The sequence below is a fragment of the Chenopodium quinoa genome, unplaced genomic scaffold (genome assembly GCF_001683475.1).
Source record: "Chenopodium quinoa cultivar QQ74 unplaced genomic scaffold, ASM168347v1, whole genome shotgun sequence".
NCBI lineage: Eukaryota > Viridiplantae > Streptophyta > Magnoliopsida > Caryophyllales > Amaranthaceae > Chenopodium > Chenopodium quinoa.
In genome coordinates, this window is record NW_018743175.1 from 3,826,715 (window position 1) to 3,847,869 (window position 21,155).

General features: G+C 38.5%; 1 pseudogene; it reads right to left on the minus strand.

The window, feature by feature from the left end:
* Positions 1–5,877: 5,877 nt before the first annotated feature.
* On the minus strand, positions 5,878–20,265 carry LOC110732855 (annotated as a pseudogene).
* Between the last annotated feature and the right edge of the window lie 890 nt (positions 20,266–21,155).

Genomic DNA, 21,155 nt, shown 5'->3' on the forward strand with positions numbered 1-21,155 from the left:
TGAAACCTGATATATAAAATCATGATAATGTGTACGGTTCAATTCAGGAATGAATTTTTATCCTCTTATTTTGATATCATGAGGCATGTTATGAGCCAAACTCGTCCCAAGGATCTGATCATTTGAACCTCATACCTTATGAATTTAAAGGTATTAGGTTTAAATTAATAATTCTATCAACCAAACATTTAGTACGGTCTACATTTTACATACGAAGTATATCAAACCAATACCTTGTACCAGAAGTCCATAAATCGAACCCTCCTACCCGTGTGCTCTCGTGGTAGATTTAAGTCCTGATTTATAGTTTCTATTTGCTAGATTCAGTAGTTCATAGTTTTATTTCCATTAATTGATGAAGTATATGTATACAAATTTGGTAAAGAGACATTAATGTTGTAACTTGATATATGTGGAAAAAAGAACCCTTAAAAAAGAAATAAAGGTAGCAGAAAATTGGACATTCTGATTTATATCCTCGATCTAGTCCATTAGGGCAGAATATCCTAACGGACATATATGCTGTAACGCCCACAATTCCACAACCAAAATATGGCTTCCAGCTCATTAATTATTCCATTTCTTTTTTTATTATCTACTTTCTTATAAGTATTGTTTGGGTCCAATTCATCCTAATTGGGTCAGTCCACAAATGATCCAATTTGAACCCCAAAGCAAGGTTCAATTCTCTAATCCATATGTCAAGTCATTCAAGGCCCAGTCAAGGTGGAAAGCCCACTTGGTCTAAGGTCCATTCATCCATTGAGCAAAGGTATAAAAGCCTTCAATTGTCTCTCTCTACATTCATTCAGAAAAAGCCTCAAGCAATTAATACTCTTGCATAGCTTTCTCTATCTAACACTGTACTGACTTCGACATCGGAGGGGTCTTCCTCGGCACAATCCCGAGGCCAGTTTACGTGTGTTTGCTGTGCAGGAAACCCTCGGCCCCGTCGTAACTTGGACCGAGATCAGTCTTCAACCCTAGAAAAGGGCCTTGTCGAAGGTCCTATTATTTTCATCGGAAACAATTTGGCGCCGTCTGTGGGGAGTGACATTCAAAAGCAAGCCAAAAATCAACCAATCTTAGCAAAAATGACTAAGAGCGGAAAGAGTACTAAGAAGAACGACCTTTCCTCTTCGAGAAAAGGTCCAATTATGGTGAGAAGGAATCCACCTATACCACCATCACCAGAACCTTCTTCTTCTTCTTCGAAAGCTCCCTCTTCCCCGAAAAGGGTAGCGTCGGAGAGTTCACCATCCCATCATACTCGCCAGCCGACTAGCTCATATCGGCCCAGTCAATCCAATGCAAAGAGTCCCCCTCCAAGTTTCCATTATCGGTCTCAACCTAGAATAACTCCTCAAACGGGGCCCTCCACGGAGGAAGTGGCACGTGCTGTTGCGGTCTTCATGGACCTCATGAAGGCCTAAGGAGGCACCTTTCCACCACCCCGTGACCACTCACCTCTTATGCCAAGAAACCTAAGACGGAGGACCGGCTAAGAGGAAAATGGACGAGCTCCATCCTTCAAGGAGCTCGGGGATAAATGGGAGGAGGACACTTGGAGGATCGAACGGGAGAGGAAAAAGAACTCTCAGTTCTTTAAAAACTCCAAAACTCGGGACTCCCGAAGTTACAAAAGCAGCAATACCACCTCCGCGTGGCAAGAGCCTGCTCGCCTAAACGTTCACGAACGTCTTGGCCCAAGGGAGGTGAGCGTGCATAGTCGCCTCACCTACCCCGAGGGAATTGAGCCTTATCTCGAGTCGTCTCATCCGAGGACAAAAACCACTTCAACCTCTTTGAGAGGGAGGAGCGAGGTCCCGTCGGTTAGACGTAAGGGAAAGGCCATGATGGTTCCCACCAACTCACCTTTCCAAAGCAGGATTTTGGAAGAACATGTGCCCACAGGGAAAATTCCGGTACACATAACTTATAAGGGTACTTCGGACCCGAAAGACCACATTGTCTCTTACGAGGGGCACATGTACCTAAACCCCAGGTCCGAAGCGACCTGGTGCAAATATTTCCCGACCACCTTAAAGGTGTTGCACAAGCGTGGATCACCAAGGGAGTAAGGGAAGGCTCTATAACCGGCTAGAAAGACCTTTCCAACAAATTCAAGAGCAAGTTTTCTACGGCGAATCACCGGGAGAAGACAACTGTAGAACTGATGAGTCTGCAGCAAGCGGAGGACGAGAGCCTCCGAGACTATCTGACTCGCTTCAGCAACGAGTCGTCCAAAATCACAAGACTGGACCAAGGGTTAGCCGTTTTCGCACTCCAAAACGGCCCGCAGGCAAGAAAGCTCCTTGACTTCATGGTCATGCATCCCCCGCAGACCTTGGAGGAAGCTCTGGATGCCTCGGATAAATATATCCGGGCCGAAGAATGGAATAAAAACAAATCCCAGTCTCAATCCGAGGCTGGGAAGATAAAAGGACAGCAGTTCAAAACCCAGGGCCAGAGGAAAGGGAAGGCGAAAGCCTTAGAACCATCATCAGCTCCTTGTCATCCTTGTCATTTCCGGAGGAACATACTCTCGGAAAGCATTAAAGCGCCACTTGAGGGGCTTGACCCATCAAGTAAATCATGCTGACATCCGATCACCCCACTCTCCGGTGCCAAACTTCATGTTCACAACTAAAGACTGTCGGGGGGTGGCATACCCCCATGATAACCCGCTGGTAATCGTTACGGGCATCGCGAACCACAACGTTTGGCGAACTCTCGTCGACGGTGGAAGTGGTGCGAATATCCTCTTTCGGAAGGCATTCGACCAGCTGAAGTTGGAGACCAAGCACCTGACTCCAGTACCCTACCCGGTATCTGGATTCAATGGTTCTTCAACATATCCTGATGGGAAAATTTCTCTTCCTGTCACCATCGGCAAAGACCGAGCAGCTCGGAATATCATGGACGAGTTTTTGGTTATGGACGTTCGGTCTGTGTACAACGTGATTATGGGGAGACCCATAACTCACAAGATCCAAGGAGTCGTCTCGACGTACCATCAGATGATGATATATGTCTCGGACGAGGGACGCTCCAAAAGAATTCAGGGCAGCCAAAAGGAGGCTCGAAGATGTAACTACCTCAAGCCATCCAAAAGTTTCCGCGACGACAGGGATGATGAGGAAGAAAGAGAAAAGGAACGATGCACAAAGAAGCCTAAAGGCTTAGGTGCTTTGGCCCAAGGCACCCCAACATAAGGAAAATCTTTTTTAGGAAAGAAAAAGCTAGTTCCTTATCTGAGCCGAAAGACTCAGAGCACCAGCCGAGGTCTGGGAAGCCTGCTGATATTAACAACAGGCCAGATTGTGAAGAGTCTAGTGCCAAAGCAATGGAGCTGGACCTGCAGACTGAGTCAATAGAGTTGACCGAAGGAGACCTTGAAAAATGTGTCAACATCGGGCTCGGACTCCATCCGAACTTCCGTGTTGAGCTTATCCAACTCCTTCGGGACAACCAAGATGTGTTCGCTTTCTCAGCAGCAGACATGCCCGAGATTGACCCGAACCTCATCTCTCACAAGCTTAATGTCGACCCCACCTGTTGACCGGCTAAGAAAAAGAAGCGGAATTACTTCGCAAATAAGAACCGAGACATCGCAGCCGAAGTAAAAAACTCCTGGAGGCAGGTTTCATTGAACCCTGTAAGTATCCGGAATGGCTGGTCAATGTGGTGATGGTTCAGAAAGAAAATGGCACCTGGAAAACGTGCGTTGACTTCACGGACCTAAATAGGGCCTGTCCGAAGGACTTTTATCCCTTGCCAAGGATCGATCAGCTAGTCGACTCAACAAGTGGGCATGCCCTGCTTAGTTTCATGGATACATTCTCCGGGTATCATCAGATCTTATGCTCCCCGATGATCGAGCAAAAACGGCCTTCGTTACGAGCGCCGGTGTGTATAATTACATAATGATGCCCTTCGGATTGAAAAATATGGGGGCAACATACCAAAGGCTGGTTGATCAGGTTATCACCGAGCAAAAAGGCCGCAACATGGAAGTCTATGTTGACGATTCAATCGTCAAAAGTAAAGAGGACAAAAACCATGTCGCGGACCTGGCCGAGACCTTCACCGCCCTAAGGAAACACCAAATGAAGCTAAATCCGAAGAAGTGTGTCTTTGGCGTGAAGTCAGGCAAGTTCCTCGGCTTCATGGTTAGCAAAAGGGGGATTAATGCCAATCTCGCCAAAGAGCAGGCAGTGCTCGACCTTCCCGAGCTGAGAACAAAGAGGGACGTTCAGCGTCTCACTGGGAGAATGACTGCCCTGTCCAGGTTCATTTCTAGAGCCTCGGACAAGAGGTTACCCTTCTTTAAAGCGCTGAAACTCCCAAAAACCAAAGAGCTCATTTGGGAAGACGAGCAAAAAGAAGACTTTAGACAACTCTGTGAACATCTAGGTCAACTCTTGACGTTGGCACGCCCTGCCGAAGGAGAAACTTTATACTTATATGTGGCAGTTAGCCTGGCCACTATAAGCGCGTTTTTGCTAAGGGAAGAAGAAAAAATTCGACAGCCGATCTACTTCGTCAGTCACACTCTGACAGATGCCGAGACTCGTTACCCCTTACTCGAAAAAGTTGCCTATGCAGTAGTGGTAGCCGCTCGGAAGCTGAGGCCCTATTTTGATTGCCATCAATTAGTGGTCTTAACTGATCAGCCGCTGGAAAAAGTCCTCGACAATGTTGAGAAATCTGGTAAGCTCGCAAAGTGGGCCTTCGAGCTCACTGAGTTCAGCATCAGCTACCAGCCGAGAGCAGCCATCAAGGCTCAGGCCTTGGCGGACTTCTTGGCCGAGCGTTTTTATCAAGAGACCCTAGACAAGGAAAAGAAAATGTGGACTGTTTTCACGGATGGATCCTCCATCGTAAATGGTTCGGGGGCAGGGGTAGTCATAATAAATAATGAAGCCGAATATGAAGAAGCAATCGCTGGCTTAGAGTTGTGCATAGCATTGGAAGCCAAGCATGTCTGTCTAAAGACAGACTCTCAGCTCGTCGTAAATCAGATCCGAGGTGAATATGAGGCCAAAGAGCCCTCAATGATAGCTTACCTTGCAAAGATCAAAACAGTTATTGCGAAGCTGAGAACCCTTGAAGTCGAGTTAATCCCAAGGGGTCAGAACGCACAAGCCGACGCACTCTCCAAGCTTGCAAGTTCAACTCTAACTAAGCTGAACCAATCTGTATATGTGGAGGTGCGCTGAGAAAGAAGTGTGGACCAAGAACCTGAGGTTTGCTGCGTCTCACATGAGCTGAGCTGGATGGACCCCATCCTAGATTACAAGCTTCGGGGAGAAATTTCCGAAGACAGAAACTTGGCCTCCAAACTGAAGAGAATCAGCTCAAGGTTCATCGTCTTTAGAGGAGAGTTGCTGAAAAAGTCCTTCTCAGCCTCACTACTAAAGTGTGTGGGACCAACAGATGCTGACTACATCCTTCGGGAGATCCACCTTGGCATCTGTGGAAACCACATTGGGGGAAGGGCTGTAGCCCACAAGGCATTGAGGGCAGGGTATTATTGGCCCACCATGATCCTAGATGCTAAGGAGCTGGTGAGAAATGCGAAAAATGTCAAAAATTCGCACCGTCATCCATCAGCCAGCTAGAGATCTTCAGCCGATCTTGAACTCGCTTCCATTTGCGCAATGGGGGCTGGATATCTTGAACTCGCTTCCATTTGCGTAATGGGGGCTGGATATCTTGGGGCCAACATTTCTTCGCCTGAAGATGATTCGTCCGAAGTTGACTCTACTTGAGCAGCCTCGGTTGGCTCTCCTTTGTTCTCTTCATCTTCATCGGACTACAGAAGAAAGAACAAGGGGGCAAAGAGTCATGTAAGTTTAAAAAAAAAAAAAAAAAAAAAAAAAGAAAAGTCTGGAAGTCTAACCGAAGTCTTCAGCTGGCGCTCGTCTTCAAAAGCCTTGTCTTCTTCGGCTTATTTCTCCTCTTCTGCCTGAGGATTAGCAGCAGGGGTAGAAGGTCCAGCACCGCTTCCAGAGGCCTCGGTAGCCTTTTCCTCCCTCACAGTAGCAGCAACAACAACAACTTGTTCTGCGGGGCTCAAAAGGAAGAAGGGGTCACGCTTCTTCCACCAGACCTTCTGCGCCTCGTATTCAGCAGCGCTGACTATTTTGAAGCTTAGTCTTGCGCAGAGAAAGGGGTCGGTTAGAGGACTCGGTTATGTCGAGGGCATTCTTCGTCACCTGCCTTGCAGCGTTGATCCCGAGCCGATTGTAGTTAATACCACAATTTCCTTCGTGCAGCACTGAAATGCCGAAATTCAAAGGTTAGTCAGCAAGAAGAAAACAAGCAATAAAAGGAAAAAGAGAAAAGCAAAGGCCTTCGGCCTCAGTCGAACTCTTTATCCCCTTGGTATTTTCGGCTGAGGCCGACAACAGCAAGCATCTTCTCTTGGAAGATATAATGGTAGCAGGGCAGCCAAGTTGTGGACACTTGGGCCTTTCGGCCCGTGCCCCTTGGGTTATTCTTCTTATCGATGAGAGTCAACAGCTGCTTCTCCTGATCATCGAACTCGACAGGTCCGATGCTCCTCATCTGGGTATCAGGTTCGCTCAAGTACCTCGGCCCCCCAAAATGGTTCGGATGGTCCTCTTCCAAAGGCGTCCGAACCCAAATCCATTGGCCCCACCAATCCTTGTCCAAAGTATCATTCGGCCAGGTGGTGAGGTGCCCCCCCTATGGGTCTCAATTCGCCACCAGCCAGTGCCATGATGTTCGTCTGATTGTTGGTTCGGCACCAGCTTATGGAGTTTCCGAAAAACATGGAGGCTCGACACGAAGCCATAGAAGAGGCACACCCAGAGGAATGTCATCACCCTTCGGATGCTGGCAGGGGTCAATAGGGACAACGAGATGTTGTACCCGTTCAGTACTTCAACCACAAAGGAGTGCAGGGGGAACCAAAGCCCGAACTGCAGCTGCCGAGTATACACCCCGATGTACCCTGGTGGGGGGGGGGACGATGGATTCTATCCTCAATAGTGGGCATTCGGCACCAATAGGAGTATTCCTCCATTATGCCGTAAAAGATCTTAATTTGCTCGGCAAAATGGTAGGGGGGACTCTCATTCACCCACTAGTCATAGGGAGGGGTGGTCATCAGCCCGAAATTCTCAAGGACGTTGCCCCATTCCCTTGCTCCAGGGGGCAAGTCCCAAGGTCCGGCCTCCCAGCTCCCGCTTTGGCCGGAGGTACTAGCCTCCCCCAAATCTCGGGGAGGTGCAGATGATAGGGGCACCGCAGGAATCGCGGCTCTGCTAGAAGAAGCTCCAGTCTCAGCCCTAGGACGAGAGTGGGGCCGCTCAAAGGCGGCATCATCTCCAGTGGTCGATTGCGTCGCGGAATCAGTTGAGGAACTTCCTCTTCCTCATTGGCTACCATAGGTCTCTTTCCTCGGTCTCGAGCCATTCTCTTCAAGAGAAGTTCGGGAAATCGGGAAAAAGGGGAATGCTCTAAAAATCAAAGAAATCCAATGAAACTTCGAAGAAAATTACCTTTGTCGAATGCAGAACTTGCCGATCTTTGAATTCGGGGAAACAAATTCTATCTTAAAGCTTCGGATTGCTGAGTATAAGTGGAAAAAGGAAATCGGGTTAGTAGCAAAGATTAGCGAGAAGCAAGTGTGAATGCGCGAAAGGAAATGAAGAGAAATGTGGGACAAGTGGCTTAAATACCTTCCAGAAACGGGAATTTCGAGAGTCCGTGTCACTAAAATCCCCACTAATTCCACTTCAATGATCAGCCGTTCATATTCTCCTATCATTAACTGCCCACTAAACCTTCCAAATTCCCTAATTATTCTCCCAAAATGACAGTTATTTGCATCAATAACTTCCAAAATTCAAATTCAAATTTCAATCATTTGCTTCCCTCCAATTTTGAAAGTCAAAACCTGACCCGTCATTCTTCCGATTCGGGTCTGGGGGGCAAGTTGTTTGGGTCCAATTCACCCTAATTGGGCCAGTCAACAAATGATCCAATTTGAAGCCCAAAACAGGGTTCAACTCTCCAATCCATATGCCAAGTCAGTCAAGGCCCAGTCAAGGTGGCAAGCCCACTTGGTCTAAGGTCCATTCATCCATTGAGCAAAAATATAAAAGCCTTCAATTGTCTCTCTCTACATTCATTAGAAAAAGTCTCAAGCAATTAATACTCTTGCATACCTTTTTCTCTTTAACACTATACTGACTTCGGCATCGGAGGGGCCTTCCTCGGCACAACTCTCGAGGCCAGTTTACGTGTGTTTGCTCTGCAGGAAACTCTCGGCCCCAACCCCTCGGCCCCGTCGTAACTTGGACCGAGATCAGTTTTCAACCCCAGAATAGGGCCTTGTCGAAGGTCCTATTGTTTTCATCCGAAACAAGTATAATTATTTGATAAATATGGCTGAAATTAAATTATCAACGTATAGCATTGCTTATTATCAAGAGTTGCAACAATATATGCAGTGGAGAATAAATTGGTCAAATCCAATTCGATGAGTTGCAACGATACTTGCAAAGTTGTATTGGCCACTAGCTATATGGATTATAAATGGAGGTGCCGAGGTGGAAGATAAACAAATACTTTTATATCATATATATTGGATTGAGTTCGAATTATATTCAGGCGATAATGACATTAGAACCTGATTGAGGTTTAATTATTTTTTGAGGTCTATTTATTTGGTTGCAAACTTGCAATTCACTTTATGCTTGAAATCTTGACCATTAACTAAATTGCATCTTAGAGTCGTTGAGTCAAACTCAACAGTACCCTAGCTAGATCGATCAGATTTAACAAACGTGGTAGAGCGATAAGGTTTGCATGCTAATACGGAGTATTAATCAACATGAGATACCCTAATTTCATGCAATGTAGTCCGAATGTTTGACCTCAATGTGTACACAAAGCTTGACTAAAACTTGTTGACTTCAAGTGTCTTAACTTGAAAACTTTTCAAGAAATTATTTAGACATACATAATTTCCTAAACAGAAATATGCTGCATGTATAGTTTTTTAAATAGAGAAAATTATTTATTTTACAAAAATTACTCCAAATGTTTTAGCATAGAGATAAAAGGGTATTCGGTTTTTTATCAAAAGAAATTGCAGATGAATATTATTTAAAGCAATTTCATTATAATTTGTTGTATGACCAAAATCGACTTATTTTATACTTTAGGGGTAAAAATTCATTTTCTGGCGAAAACGTTTGATATCTTAAAATTATCAATGTGAGACGATCTCACTCACCCAAGACTTCTATATACAAAGTATAAAGATCATGAAGAAATGTTTGCTAGAAAACTCTAAAGATTATATAAAATGCCAGTTCAACCTTTTATATACTCCTATAGCCCTATGCATATTCAGAAATTTGCAAAAAAATATGTTTAGATAAAAAATTCATATGCATTTAATTATAGGGTTATTAATTTCTATTTGTGGTCCTATTTCTAAAGGCATCCTATGCCTGGGCCGCCTGGCCTTCAAATCTTGGAGTATTTGACAATATTTTCACCTTCTTTTTTCTGCCTCTTTAATTTCTAAACAATTTAGTTTAGGCATGCTAATTAGATTAAAGAGATTCTTTTTATTTTTTCATTGCCTAATTGTGGGACATGTATAGTAATTGGGGATTTTTTTTAAATAGTTGTGTAGAATGTTATATACACGGAGCTGACATTCCTTAGCACTAACATTTTGATCTGTGGTATTTGTTTAACCATATATAAGAATTCATGTGACAAATTGGACCATTTAGAGAGGTGGATACTTGATCATGGTGAGTGTGGAGATTATGAAGAATCATTTGCTTTTAGCAACATTAACTTACTATTATTAAGAGATTATTGACCTCTCGCTCATTTGATTTAATCTCATGTCATCATGTGCATTTATTCTTAAATTATACTCGTATCTCAAAGACAAAAATAGAATCATTTATTCTTAAATATACGTTTAGATATTTTAAAAAATTGTCACGTGAGATAGGTATATCGCCCCTAAAAACTCATAAGCTAAGATTTGATTAATAGGTATATCGCTCCTATAAACTCATAAGATTTGATTAAAGTTATGTATTGCAATTTTTGCAAGTTATTTGAGTGTTGCTGATAGAAATTAAAGAGCTAGGCCTTGAGAGTGTTGAGTGTAAGAAAGTACAAGAAGCAACTCAATTAGCGTAATAATTGGTTTTGCTAATCATCGAACTTTTCGTGTATGACTATATATATGAGTAATTAATTAGAAAGATAAGTTTTGTTAAACATTTAAAAGACATGTAATTTCTAGACCAATTGACATAGCATAATTAATTATGATTGTATTAGGGGAAAAGCAGAATCAAATCAGAGAGCTGACTTTTATCAAGTTCATTAATTATATTTTTAAGGCAAATTATTATTCTTTTAAGACATTTTTATGATTTAATTGCTCCTTTTAATACATAGAAGTTATGAATAGAAGGTTTGAATCATGAAAGAATATATGCTTGTTGCTAGTGGGATCAACAATTCAACATACTTTCGGCAAATAAATCATCTTAATTAAATTATTATTCCTGATGCACTTTCTTGCTGAATTCCGTGTAATTAATTAATGTGATCAAATTTACTACTGTAGTTAGTGTGTTAATTAAGTTTTGTTTAGTCATTTTAGTAAGGCAAAAAATATATATAGCTTGCATTATCTTGTTCCATCCTAATATAGACTAATGAAAATGTGAAATACAAGAAGTATTAAATTTTAATTTATTATTGTTCAAAGTTGATAAGGTTGAGACAGTAAATTCTTGATTCTTTGGATAGAACAGAGGATATGTACATGTGGATATTAGGTAGTATCTCGTCCTGTTTTTTTGGAGTTGTAGGTACTTTGAGTGTAAAGTAAAATATGTCTATAATATGCTTCGTTTACTCTTTTATTTGAGGATTGGACATGGTTATTATTTTGTATTGTAACGAAATTGTAACTACTAAGTGACACAATTAGAGAGTTATATAAAATTATGTGTCGATGATGTGATACAATATGATATAAGATTGAGTGTAAAAGCAAAAAGTTAGGAGAAAAATAACATTAATAAGCAACCTACTAGTTAGTATCCCAATACTCAATCAATTTTTCCAATTATATGCATATTCAATTAGCTATTTTGCATTCTTTGTTGAACTAATTACAAGAAAATGTGGGAGGGAGGTTTGTTTGTAATTGACACTTCATAGGTTTATTAACATGATATTGTAATGTTACGGTAGTATCTTAATGTCTTAAAATGATTGTAGTGAAATTTTACATGGTTGTACGTAGTTGACGAGGCGTGCAGATGTAGTACCTATCTATTGATAATGAAATCAATTTATTTATTGATTAGTGCAAAGGGCATAAAAGTAAATTAAAGCTTCACAACACAATTCTGGCCCATTCTTCCCAATTATCATAAAGAAGATTGCCCTCATGGGCCATGCTACATTCTCCACTTCATACACAAATAAATATGGAGAAGTGTACAATATTTGGGAAACCACAAAACAAAGACATTGATTACTTTAATGAATTCTCAACTATCACTAACCTTAGTCAACAAAATTTCTACCCTTCTCTTTCTTTCTCAAAAGAAATGCTAAAGTAAAGCTAAAAAAAGAACAACAACACTAACAAAATAAATAAAACAAAAGTATTAGATATAACACCTTACTACATAGTCACTTCTCATAATAGTCCTAAGATGTTTATAAATTCACATCATTCTCACCTTCAAAGGAAACTAAAATTCAATTTTTATAACTTTCAGTTGTCATCACAGTAACTTTTAATCCAACATATTCACATGCTAATCTTAATTCTTATCAGCACTCTGGCTTGACATTGTAGTTTTTCCCAATCCTTGGAAAATTTCACATTGCATTTCATTTTCAGTTTTTCATGATTAACCAAAATATTTATATAACACGGAATTCATTGCTTTAGATTATTGTGATGTAGCAGGAGAAAAATAGTTTTAAGGGTTTTTTAAATTTTCATTAAAACACAACTTGGTGCGAAAGGAGAATATCTATCACGAATAGGAGGGAAAATGCCCATTTTATGTATATATCATACAATATCTACTACTTCCTCCGTTTTTTTAGTTGCATCACTTTAGTTTTCACGGACTCACAATTTTTGGAGTAGAGAGAAGAAATAAGCAGGGCCCATGTGGTAGGAGAGAGATAGAAAGAATTTAATAGTTAAAAAGGAAAGTGATGCAACTAATTTAAAACTTCCTTTTTAGTAAAGTGATGCAACTAAAAAAACGGAGGAAATATTAGATTCTCCAAAAATTCAAGTAATTGTGTATTATAAATATAGATATTGTCTCCCTCCATTTCTAAAAGTTCTTCCTATTCAAATGTACATGTCTGTCAATACACATCTTTGATCATTAGTATCTCTAATTAAGTATTTAAAAAATATTCAAATTTGATATTCTTCAAGTATTCATTGAGACAAATCAAACAAGACCCCACATAACTATTTTTTCTTATATAACTGGATATAACTTTGAAATACTTTCAAACTGTGAGTAGGCAAGATTCTAAACAGGAAGAACTTTTAGAGAGAGACTAGTTTTTGTAAAAGATTATCATAGATAATTTCACCCTTTTATAGTGAAGTGCAACACTTAAGAGTTTAGATAATTGAAAGAGGTCTGAATAATTTATTGTTTTTCTGATTAATCAGTGGGAATATTAAATTTGAAAAAATATCACCAGATTTGTCATATGTTTGAAAACATATTACTATGTCTAGCAAGAGATCTTCTAAAGCATCATAAAAATCAAGGTTAGGGCATGAATTTTGTTCTGCCTCAGATTATTAAAAGCTATAAACTATAGACCCAGTTTACAAAACTAATGATATTGTGGCTGAAGAAAGATGGAATGATGTGAACCTTAACAAGCCTCAAGCTTACCGCATGCATGAACTATGGGACACACTGTTATGTAAATTATGAAAACCTTTAGATAATCATGTAGATATTCCCACAAGGAAAACATACCTATAAGAATGAACAGACCTAGAACCCCACAATATTGTGGATGAACATTGATTGCCGATGTCAGAAGTGAGATTGCAGCAAGAGTAAAAAAAGAAATTCCAGTGCACACCATATTCTCCCACATGGACCTAAGATGACAAAATGACAGATATATGTTACAAAAATCTCTTCAACTAAAAAACAACACCAATGCATTGTATATTCAAGGACATGTTTTACAGGGCCACACTGTCAGGACTTCTTATACATCTGCAGAGAGTAGTCAGAGACTCTCAATCTGAGGTTACTAATAATAAATCGCTACTGATTATCTTTTAATTGAATATGGTTGTCAAATGGGAAAATTAAACCATAACAACGAAAGACAAAAGTCTTATTAATCTTCACCTGATAATCCACTCCTGAAGTTGAAACGAGACGAGCAAAACCCAACAAGATCAGTGGACAAGTAGACTGAAGGGCAGTCTTCCATCCTCTGAGTAACAGTAATAAAATCCAAAGGATTACAATCTAAAATTTGTTCTAGTTAGGTTAATATACTAACAAACATGAGTAATAACAAATACAAAGCAAACAAAATGGATGCCACATATGTCAAGCATAAAAACAACAAAACCGACTCACCCTGAAAATACGTTACGAGCGTGCCGCGAAACTAAGGCATTAGCCACCACAAATGATCCCACTCCTAGATCCATCTGATACAATCATATCAAAAGGGATAAGTTACAAAGGACTTTAAATTCCTATATAATTCATTTTTTAGCATAAGGATAATTAGTGAATATTGGCCGATCAAAAGTAGACTAGACAGAAAGAAACAGTATATAAACATTGCAGTATCTCACAAAAATTTAAAAGCCGAAGGTACTCCCTCTGTTCCATGATGCACTGTTCTAAAACAAATAGAGAGGCTCTGAAGGCAACAAGGAGTATAGGTCACTAAGTGACAAGGAGAATACAGAAAGGCCTTGATTACAAAAGGCATTGCATTTATCTTCTTATTCTATTTCAAGATGTAAATACTACCTCCAATCACTAAACTTAGAACCAAAATTCTTCCATGGTATTTAAGGGCTGCAATTAGCAGGAAATCCAAAAGACCTTTCCCATAAAGATCACCCCAACTTAGTAACCAAAACAGATATTCTGAAAAGATATTTTAACAACCATTTCTTTTCAATTCCAAATTTGTGAGTCGATTTACTAAAAGGTAGAAAAGATTCTTACCCAGCTGGTTCCATAGGTCTCCGTCTTTGCGTATTTTCGAGGAAATATTTTGAAGTCAACAGCAAGTATACATATACATGTAATTATCATCTGCAATAATCATCCTTGTGAGACAAAAGGGACCTTATGAGAACATAATCATACAGTAATTAAGCTTCATCAAATAATTACACTTAAACAAGGTGAAAATTTTACCATGGAAACTCTAAACGATGATATACTTTTCCTTACTGTATCACAAGGTTGCTGGCTTCCAGAAGAAGATAATGTATATCTGCCCATATGCACACAGAACATTAAAAGGTTATAAATCATCAAATTCATGCTGCACCAATAATTTATGCTATTTTGCATGACATAAGAATTAAGAACTACCTTTTGACTAGCATACAGAAAAGAAGAAATAATGTCAGCAGTAGTGTTACTTTATGTATCCATTCTGACAAAACCTGGGATCAAAACAATCTTTTGTCAAGTTGACTCATCCTTCTGTCACAGAACTATTATATAATAATGTGTACAATCACTAAACATATATCAAAGCATATAAATGCGAGATTTCAACCATCTGGAAATGAAACAACATAAAAGTTTTACAACCCCATTCAGAATCCAATTGCTGCGAGAAATCACAGAGATGGGAATTTGATGCATTCTCTATCCCATTGTTTTGTACTGTTTCAAAGATTTCACAATGCTAAGAGCAAATGTAAACTAATTTCCAAACTAAAAGCCAAACAGCCTAGTCTTAAGCAAAACAATTTGCATGGACATGGACTCGTGAACAATAAACATAGAGGAAATCATTAGCACACAGATGATTCTTGCACTGCAATTCCCCAAGCATTAATATAAAACAGGCCAAATAAATCACTTACCCTCTATGATTTTCCATTTCTGCACTTTGTACAGTAAATTCTTATTACAGAGGTCTACTTTGATATTTATTTCAATTTACAAAGTACATCTACTTTTTGACTTCAACAGTTAAGGGGTCCATGATTTGCTAGTGCTTCACTTCTTGAAGATGAAACAAGAATAGAGGAGAACGGGACTAGTGCAGGATATAGACTTTCTATAGTGTAAGTGTACCAAACAAATTTAACTGTTCCCCGATATTCTTTCACAGTGAAAATTTGTAAATAATAGGTATAACATATAGCATAGTAGCATACATAATATAGGGTTCTATAACTTAGTAGTGTTGTTAGCAATATATTTTCATATTCCTCAACAAGTGATTGTTTGCATAAAAATGTTACTTGCATAACTTGCTCACGTAAAATAAAGTATAATACTTATTTACTTTGGTAAAATATACTTTCTCCGTTTCATAAAAATTGCAACACTTTGTCCAAAAGCTCTCACATTTTTAGTCAAAGTGTTGTAATTTTTCTGAACGGAGGTAATAATACTTATTTATATATTTTATTACATAAAAAGGGGGGAAATAAAAAATAATATGTGATGATACTCCATCAATAATGACTATTCTATTCTTGTTAATAAAAATGAGATGAGATGAAGTTTCAATATTAGGTTATGGATATTTTTCCATCTTGAGTTAAAAAGGCTTCCATTCATTCATTCCATTATGAATGAAAAATTGTAATCAATAATCCAAATTGAACATTGAATGGTGTTGAGTAACAAACACAACACCAATATACTACCTCCGGTTTTTATTTGTTGCAACAAAGAGTAATATATGTGAGACATAAAAAATTCATTCGTTGCAACAAATAAAAACCAGAGGTAGTATTATTATAGTATAATATAAAATCAACAGCATAATGGAATTTTGCAGTAAGTAATGAATTTGGGAATAATCAACAACACCAATGGAGATGAAGGATTCTTGACACCTTAATAGGAACCCATGATGTCAAGTTGGTGACTATTGGAAACATCTCTTGCAGCTCTTCAAAAATAGCCACATAACACCAAACACATTCTCAAGACTTTCTAGACCTATTGATAGACTTAATATTGTTCCAAACCAACTTATATGACCCCGAGAGACACCCCACACATTCACTTTACTTTTAGAAAAATATCCCGAAATAGGCCCAAAAGCATGGATTATAACCTTTAATTTTGGACAATTTTTTACTTTTTCGGACCCATAAATGAAACAAGTTGGGGTGCTTTCCATGAACCTCACGACGGAGGCCATTTTGGTGATTGAAACCGTCCACTTTACCTTTACACTATCTATTTAGCCATTTACGACTTACGCCTTCTTTGTTAACTCAAGACCATCACAAGACTTCATATGACTCACTAGTGGTCATATATGGTTCCAAACAACATAATATGACCTCGAGATGCATCCCCTACAATCCCAAGAGTTTATGACACCGAGTCTCGAAACCTACAAAATCTGTCCAGTTTCGCGTGTTTATCTCTAATTTTGGACAATTTTCGACTAATCTGGACCTGTAAAAAAAATAAAAAGGTGTTTCCCATGGGCCCCATGACACCACAAGAGGCCATTATGATGGTTGGAACCGTCCACTTTGTTTTTAAACTATCAAGCTATCCGTTTACGTACATGTATCCCCTTATTAACACTCAAGGCCCCACGGGTCTTTATGTGACATTGCAACCGACTAGTGGTCATATATGATTTCAAACTGCATTATATGATCCAAGGATTCATTCCCTACCATCCCAAAAGTTTTTGACACTAGGTCCCAAACCCTTCGAAATTAGTCCGATTTCGTGTATCATAAATTCTCACCTCATAACCCTTCAAATTAATTTGCTAATATAAATCCACCAGCAAGGTGAAGGATCTAAGTGTCATTTTGGTCTCAATTGATTAGCCAATTAATTTGCCTTCTTACATAGAGAAAATGAGAAATTTCAAGCATACATCCTCAAACCATGGATGAATAGTCTAAGGGCTTGTTTAGTTCACCTTATTTTTGCTTATCTGATATGGTATGGTCTGGTTTGATTTGACTAAACTTTGACCTTATGTGTACGATAATCTATAGAGAAAATATATATCAAGTGAGTCTTGTTAGATTCGTAATAATGTGTAATTTATTAATATGTAATTTTCATAAATTTTTTCATTACGAAATTGAAGATATTTAACGATAAAAAATCGCATATAAAACGATGATCTCTAAATTTATTTTTTCTGATTTGATCTGAACTTAAAAAATAAGTTGAACTAAACAAGGCCTAAAAAGTTCAAATAAGTTAAGCTAAGGGTTAATTAATTCTGATGAGATCAGATAAGAGTCAGTAAGTTCCAATAAGGTGTAATAACACCTTATATATGGTCCAATAAGATAAGATAAAATAAAGGTTGATAAATTTAAATAAGTTTAGATAAATTCAAATAAGATAAGTGTGGGATTAATAAGATAAGTGAAATTCAGGTGATGAAAACACATATGAATCTAACTTACAGTGTGAATTAAAAGTATGGGAACAACAATGAAGAGAAAATCCACAGCCATTGACACCATGTAGGCACTGGAATACTTTGCAGTAGCCGAATCACCATCATCTTTCTTTGATGACCTCTGCGATTTAATGGAACCTAAGAAAAGATCAGTCTTCTAAGCAGTTGCAACAAACAGTAAGTAAATTCCACACATAATGCAATTTCTAAAGCATAAGAATGGACAAATATGGATATACTTTTCATGTTGTTTACTAAGTAACCTCCTCACCCTTTGACAGGCAATAGTGCAATACAACAAAAAAAATGCGTCACGCAAAATTTTTATATTGAGATAAACATACTCCCTAATTAAAAGGAATATATAGCTGTAGTAGTGAACCTTGGTCAAAGATGGGAAAAATGAAAATAACAAAACTTCAGGAAAAAAACACAAATCAATGCTGCAAGGTTGAACTTAACTATCATGAAATGTATACAGAACAGAAACAGGAAGTCACAAATATGGATAAGATAAGCCATATGATCTTTTAAAACTTCATATATCACATATGAGAGAAACAATAAGAGCTTGTATCGTGCAGAACTAAGACCAGTACATATAGTGACATCCCAATGACCCCATCCCAATGATCCCATCCATTCTAATACAGGAAAATTTACTATGAACTATCAGCATATGCTGGAGGAAAAAATAATACATAAAATATCCTCATGTTATTTATCAAGTGACCAGGTTGAACCTACATCCTTGTTTAAGCTAGACCTCCAACTTCTAAAGATGAGAAAACAAACAACATGGGGAAAAAGGACTTTATAATAGCTATGCTTTTGGAGTTGGAATTATCTACTTGAAGTTGGAATTATCTACTAAACCGTCAAGGGCTTGATAAATGCAATGATAACTCAGAAGAAAGCAGGAGAAATTTGTTAAGCTCGATAACTAGGATACTTTTGGAAGTTTTAGTTCAAAGAAGGGTTCTGTCAATATAACTGGATTTAAGTGCTTGAAAATCCAAAGTTTCCTTCCAACCTAGCAGAGAGTATTTTAATTCCTATCTGACCATGTTCAACAACTAAAATTGGAAAGACAAATTTAGCATAATGTAGTGCCAAGAAAAGTTCTATAGACTGTGTTGTATACTTATGGAGCATAATCAACAAAGACAGCAATAGCCCAATACCTATAAACAGGCTCCCACCCTTGGCAAGTAAAAAGATCCGGTTACATGAAGTCCTTTAATTGCAATGTCCCACATACCTTTACCCAATGAGCGAACCACAAGCATGGAATTAACTTCAACCATCTTCTCACAATCTCAATTATCATTTTTCACTCCCTAAATATCATATCAAAAAAAAATCCAGAAACAGGATTCTCCTGCATCATATGTTCCGATACAGAGTCGTAGTAACTAAATTCATTTCAATAGTATAACAGAAACCCTAAATTGTTCTATTCATTGACACAACAATAATCCCAATTATTGCACAACAGAATTCAAATATTTACATAGAAATCAATCAGTAGCTAATTTTAACAGCTGCTGTAACACTTCAAAAAATATACCAGAAACGATGAAATCCAATTGCACGCCGAAGAAGCACAATAATCTGAGAATTAGTCAAAAAAAATGCAACAAATTCAATTAATTACTCCATTCCAAAATTGAAATCGTACAATAAGAAATCAACGAAGCAGAAATATTATAGAAAACTTACGGGAATCACGAATGAAATTGAAAAAATGTCGAGCAAAGATGATCCAGTTAAATTGCTAACAAACCTAAATTTGATACACACAATAATTTACAAATCAATCAATTCAGATTATTCAAGGTTGAAATCAAAGGAGGAGAGAGTAAGTTGAAGAAGAGGTTAACTGCTCTTTGAGATGCTTGTTATGGTTAAATGACATTGTTGAAGAGAAATCCTCCATTGTTGATGTTGAAAGGAAATGCTACTGTTCTTCAAGTTTCTGCACTTTCTTTTGGTAGTTGTATCACGAGAAATTCCCATATGAAAATGTATACAAGTATTACTTATGTTCGAGTATCGAGGAAATGTGATTGTGCACTTGTCCTCGGTATCGAGAGGGAGTCCACTTTACGAGTATTAGAATATTTATTGTTCTATCTCAAAATTACTTCGTACATGGCAAAAGGAAGAACTTTCCTTATAACACCTCATATGCGCTTAACTCTATCATTTTTTTTTAACGTGGAATACTCAGATGTGTTGTTTAAAAAGATAGAACTCAACTATATTAGTATACTTTTATGGAGTATTAAGTATACTAATACAGTTTTTTTAAAAAAAAATATATCCTTAATGCAATATACACGTAAAAGTATCACAATGAGAAATGCACTTTACATATACAAGTACAAAATGCAATATGTAACTCTAAAAAAGATATCCAAATTTAAAAAAAAAAACGGATTTTTCATGAAATACCACTTAGTTTTTCCAAAATTCACCATATACCACACAAAATTTTTTAATTCACCATATACCACTGAGTTTATGTACATTAACACAGAATGCCATTTTTTCTAACTGTCGTTAGTCTGCCGTTAACGCCGTTAGTAATTAAAGTTAATAGTGCCACGTGGCTTTCACTTATTGGCTTTTAATAAATTCGTTTAATAATCTAATTAACTCTTAATTAATAAAAAAAAAATTATTTTTTATTTTTTCCCCTCCACCTTCATCAATGGCTGCCTCTTCCCCTCCACCTCCATCCTCCCCTGCCCTCTCTTTTTCCGGCAGCTCCCTCCTCCTCCTTCCCTCCCTTTTTTCCGGCAGCCCCCCCTCCTCCCCCTTCCCTCCCTTTCCCGGCAGCTCGCCCTCCTCCCTCTTCCAAAAACCCCAATTAACCCAAAAACCCCAACCCAGAACCTGTAGAAACCCCCAACCCGATCCCTATTCCCTAACCCATAAATCCCAACCTTTAAAATTGATAACTCCGGCACCGGCGATTCTCACCGATACGGTGGACAGTTTTAACGGTTGTCGGAGAAATCACCGGCAAAAAACGGCCGCCGTTAACGGTGGTCGTCTAAGGAGAGGGGCAAAACTATCCTCGGGAAACTCCCATAACCTCTCCCTGCCTCAATCTTAGTATTAAATCAGATAAACCCTAGATTGTGAAATTGATATTCAAAACAACAACTTAACCTCAGAAGCTGCTTCAATGGAAGATAGAAATATCAGAAGTAGATTCAATGGAGAACGTTAAATGCGCTTCGACGGGAAATTGATATTCAATGATTACAAACAATAACCATCTTACCTCAAAAACTGTTTCAATGGAGTGAGAGTAAGCTCAGAAGCCGCTTTAATGGAGAACTCAGATTGCGCTTCAATGGAGGAGGCGCATTTCATCAAACAGTTTGGGGGATAATTTTCCAGAAAGAAAAAATCAATTACACAGCCTC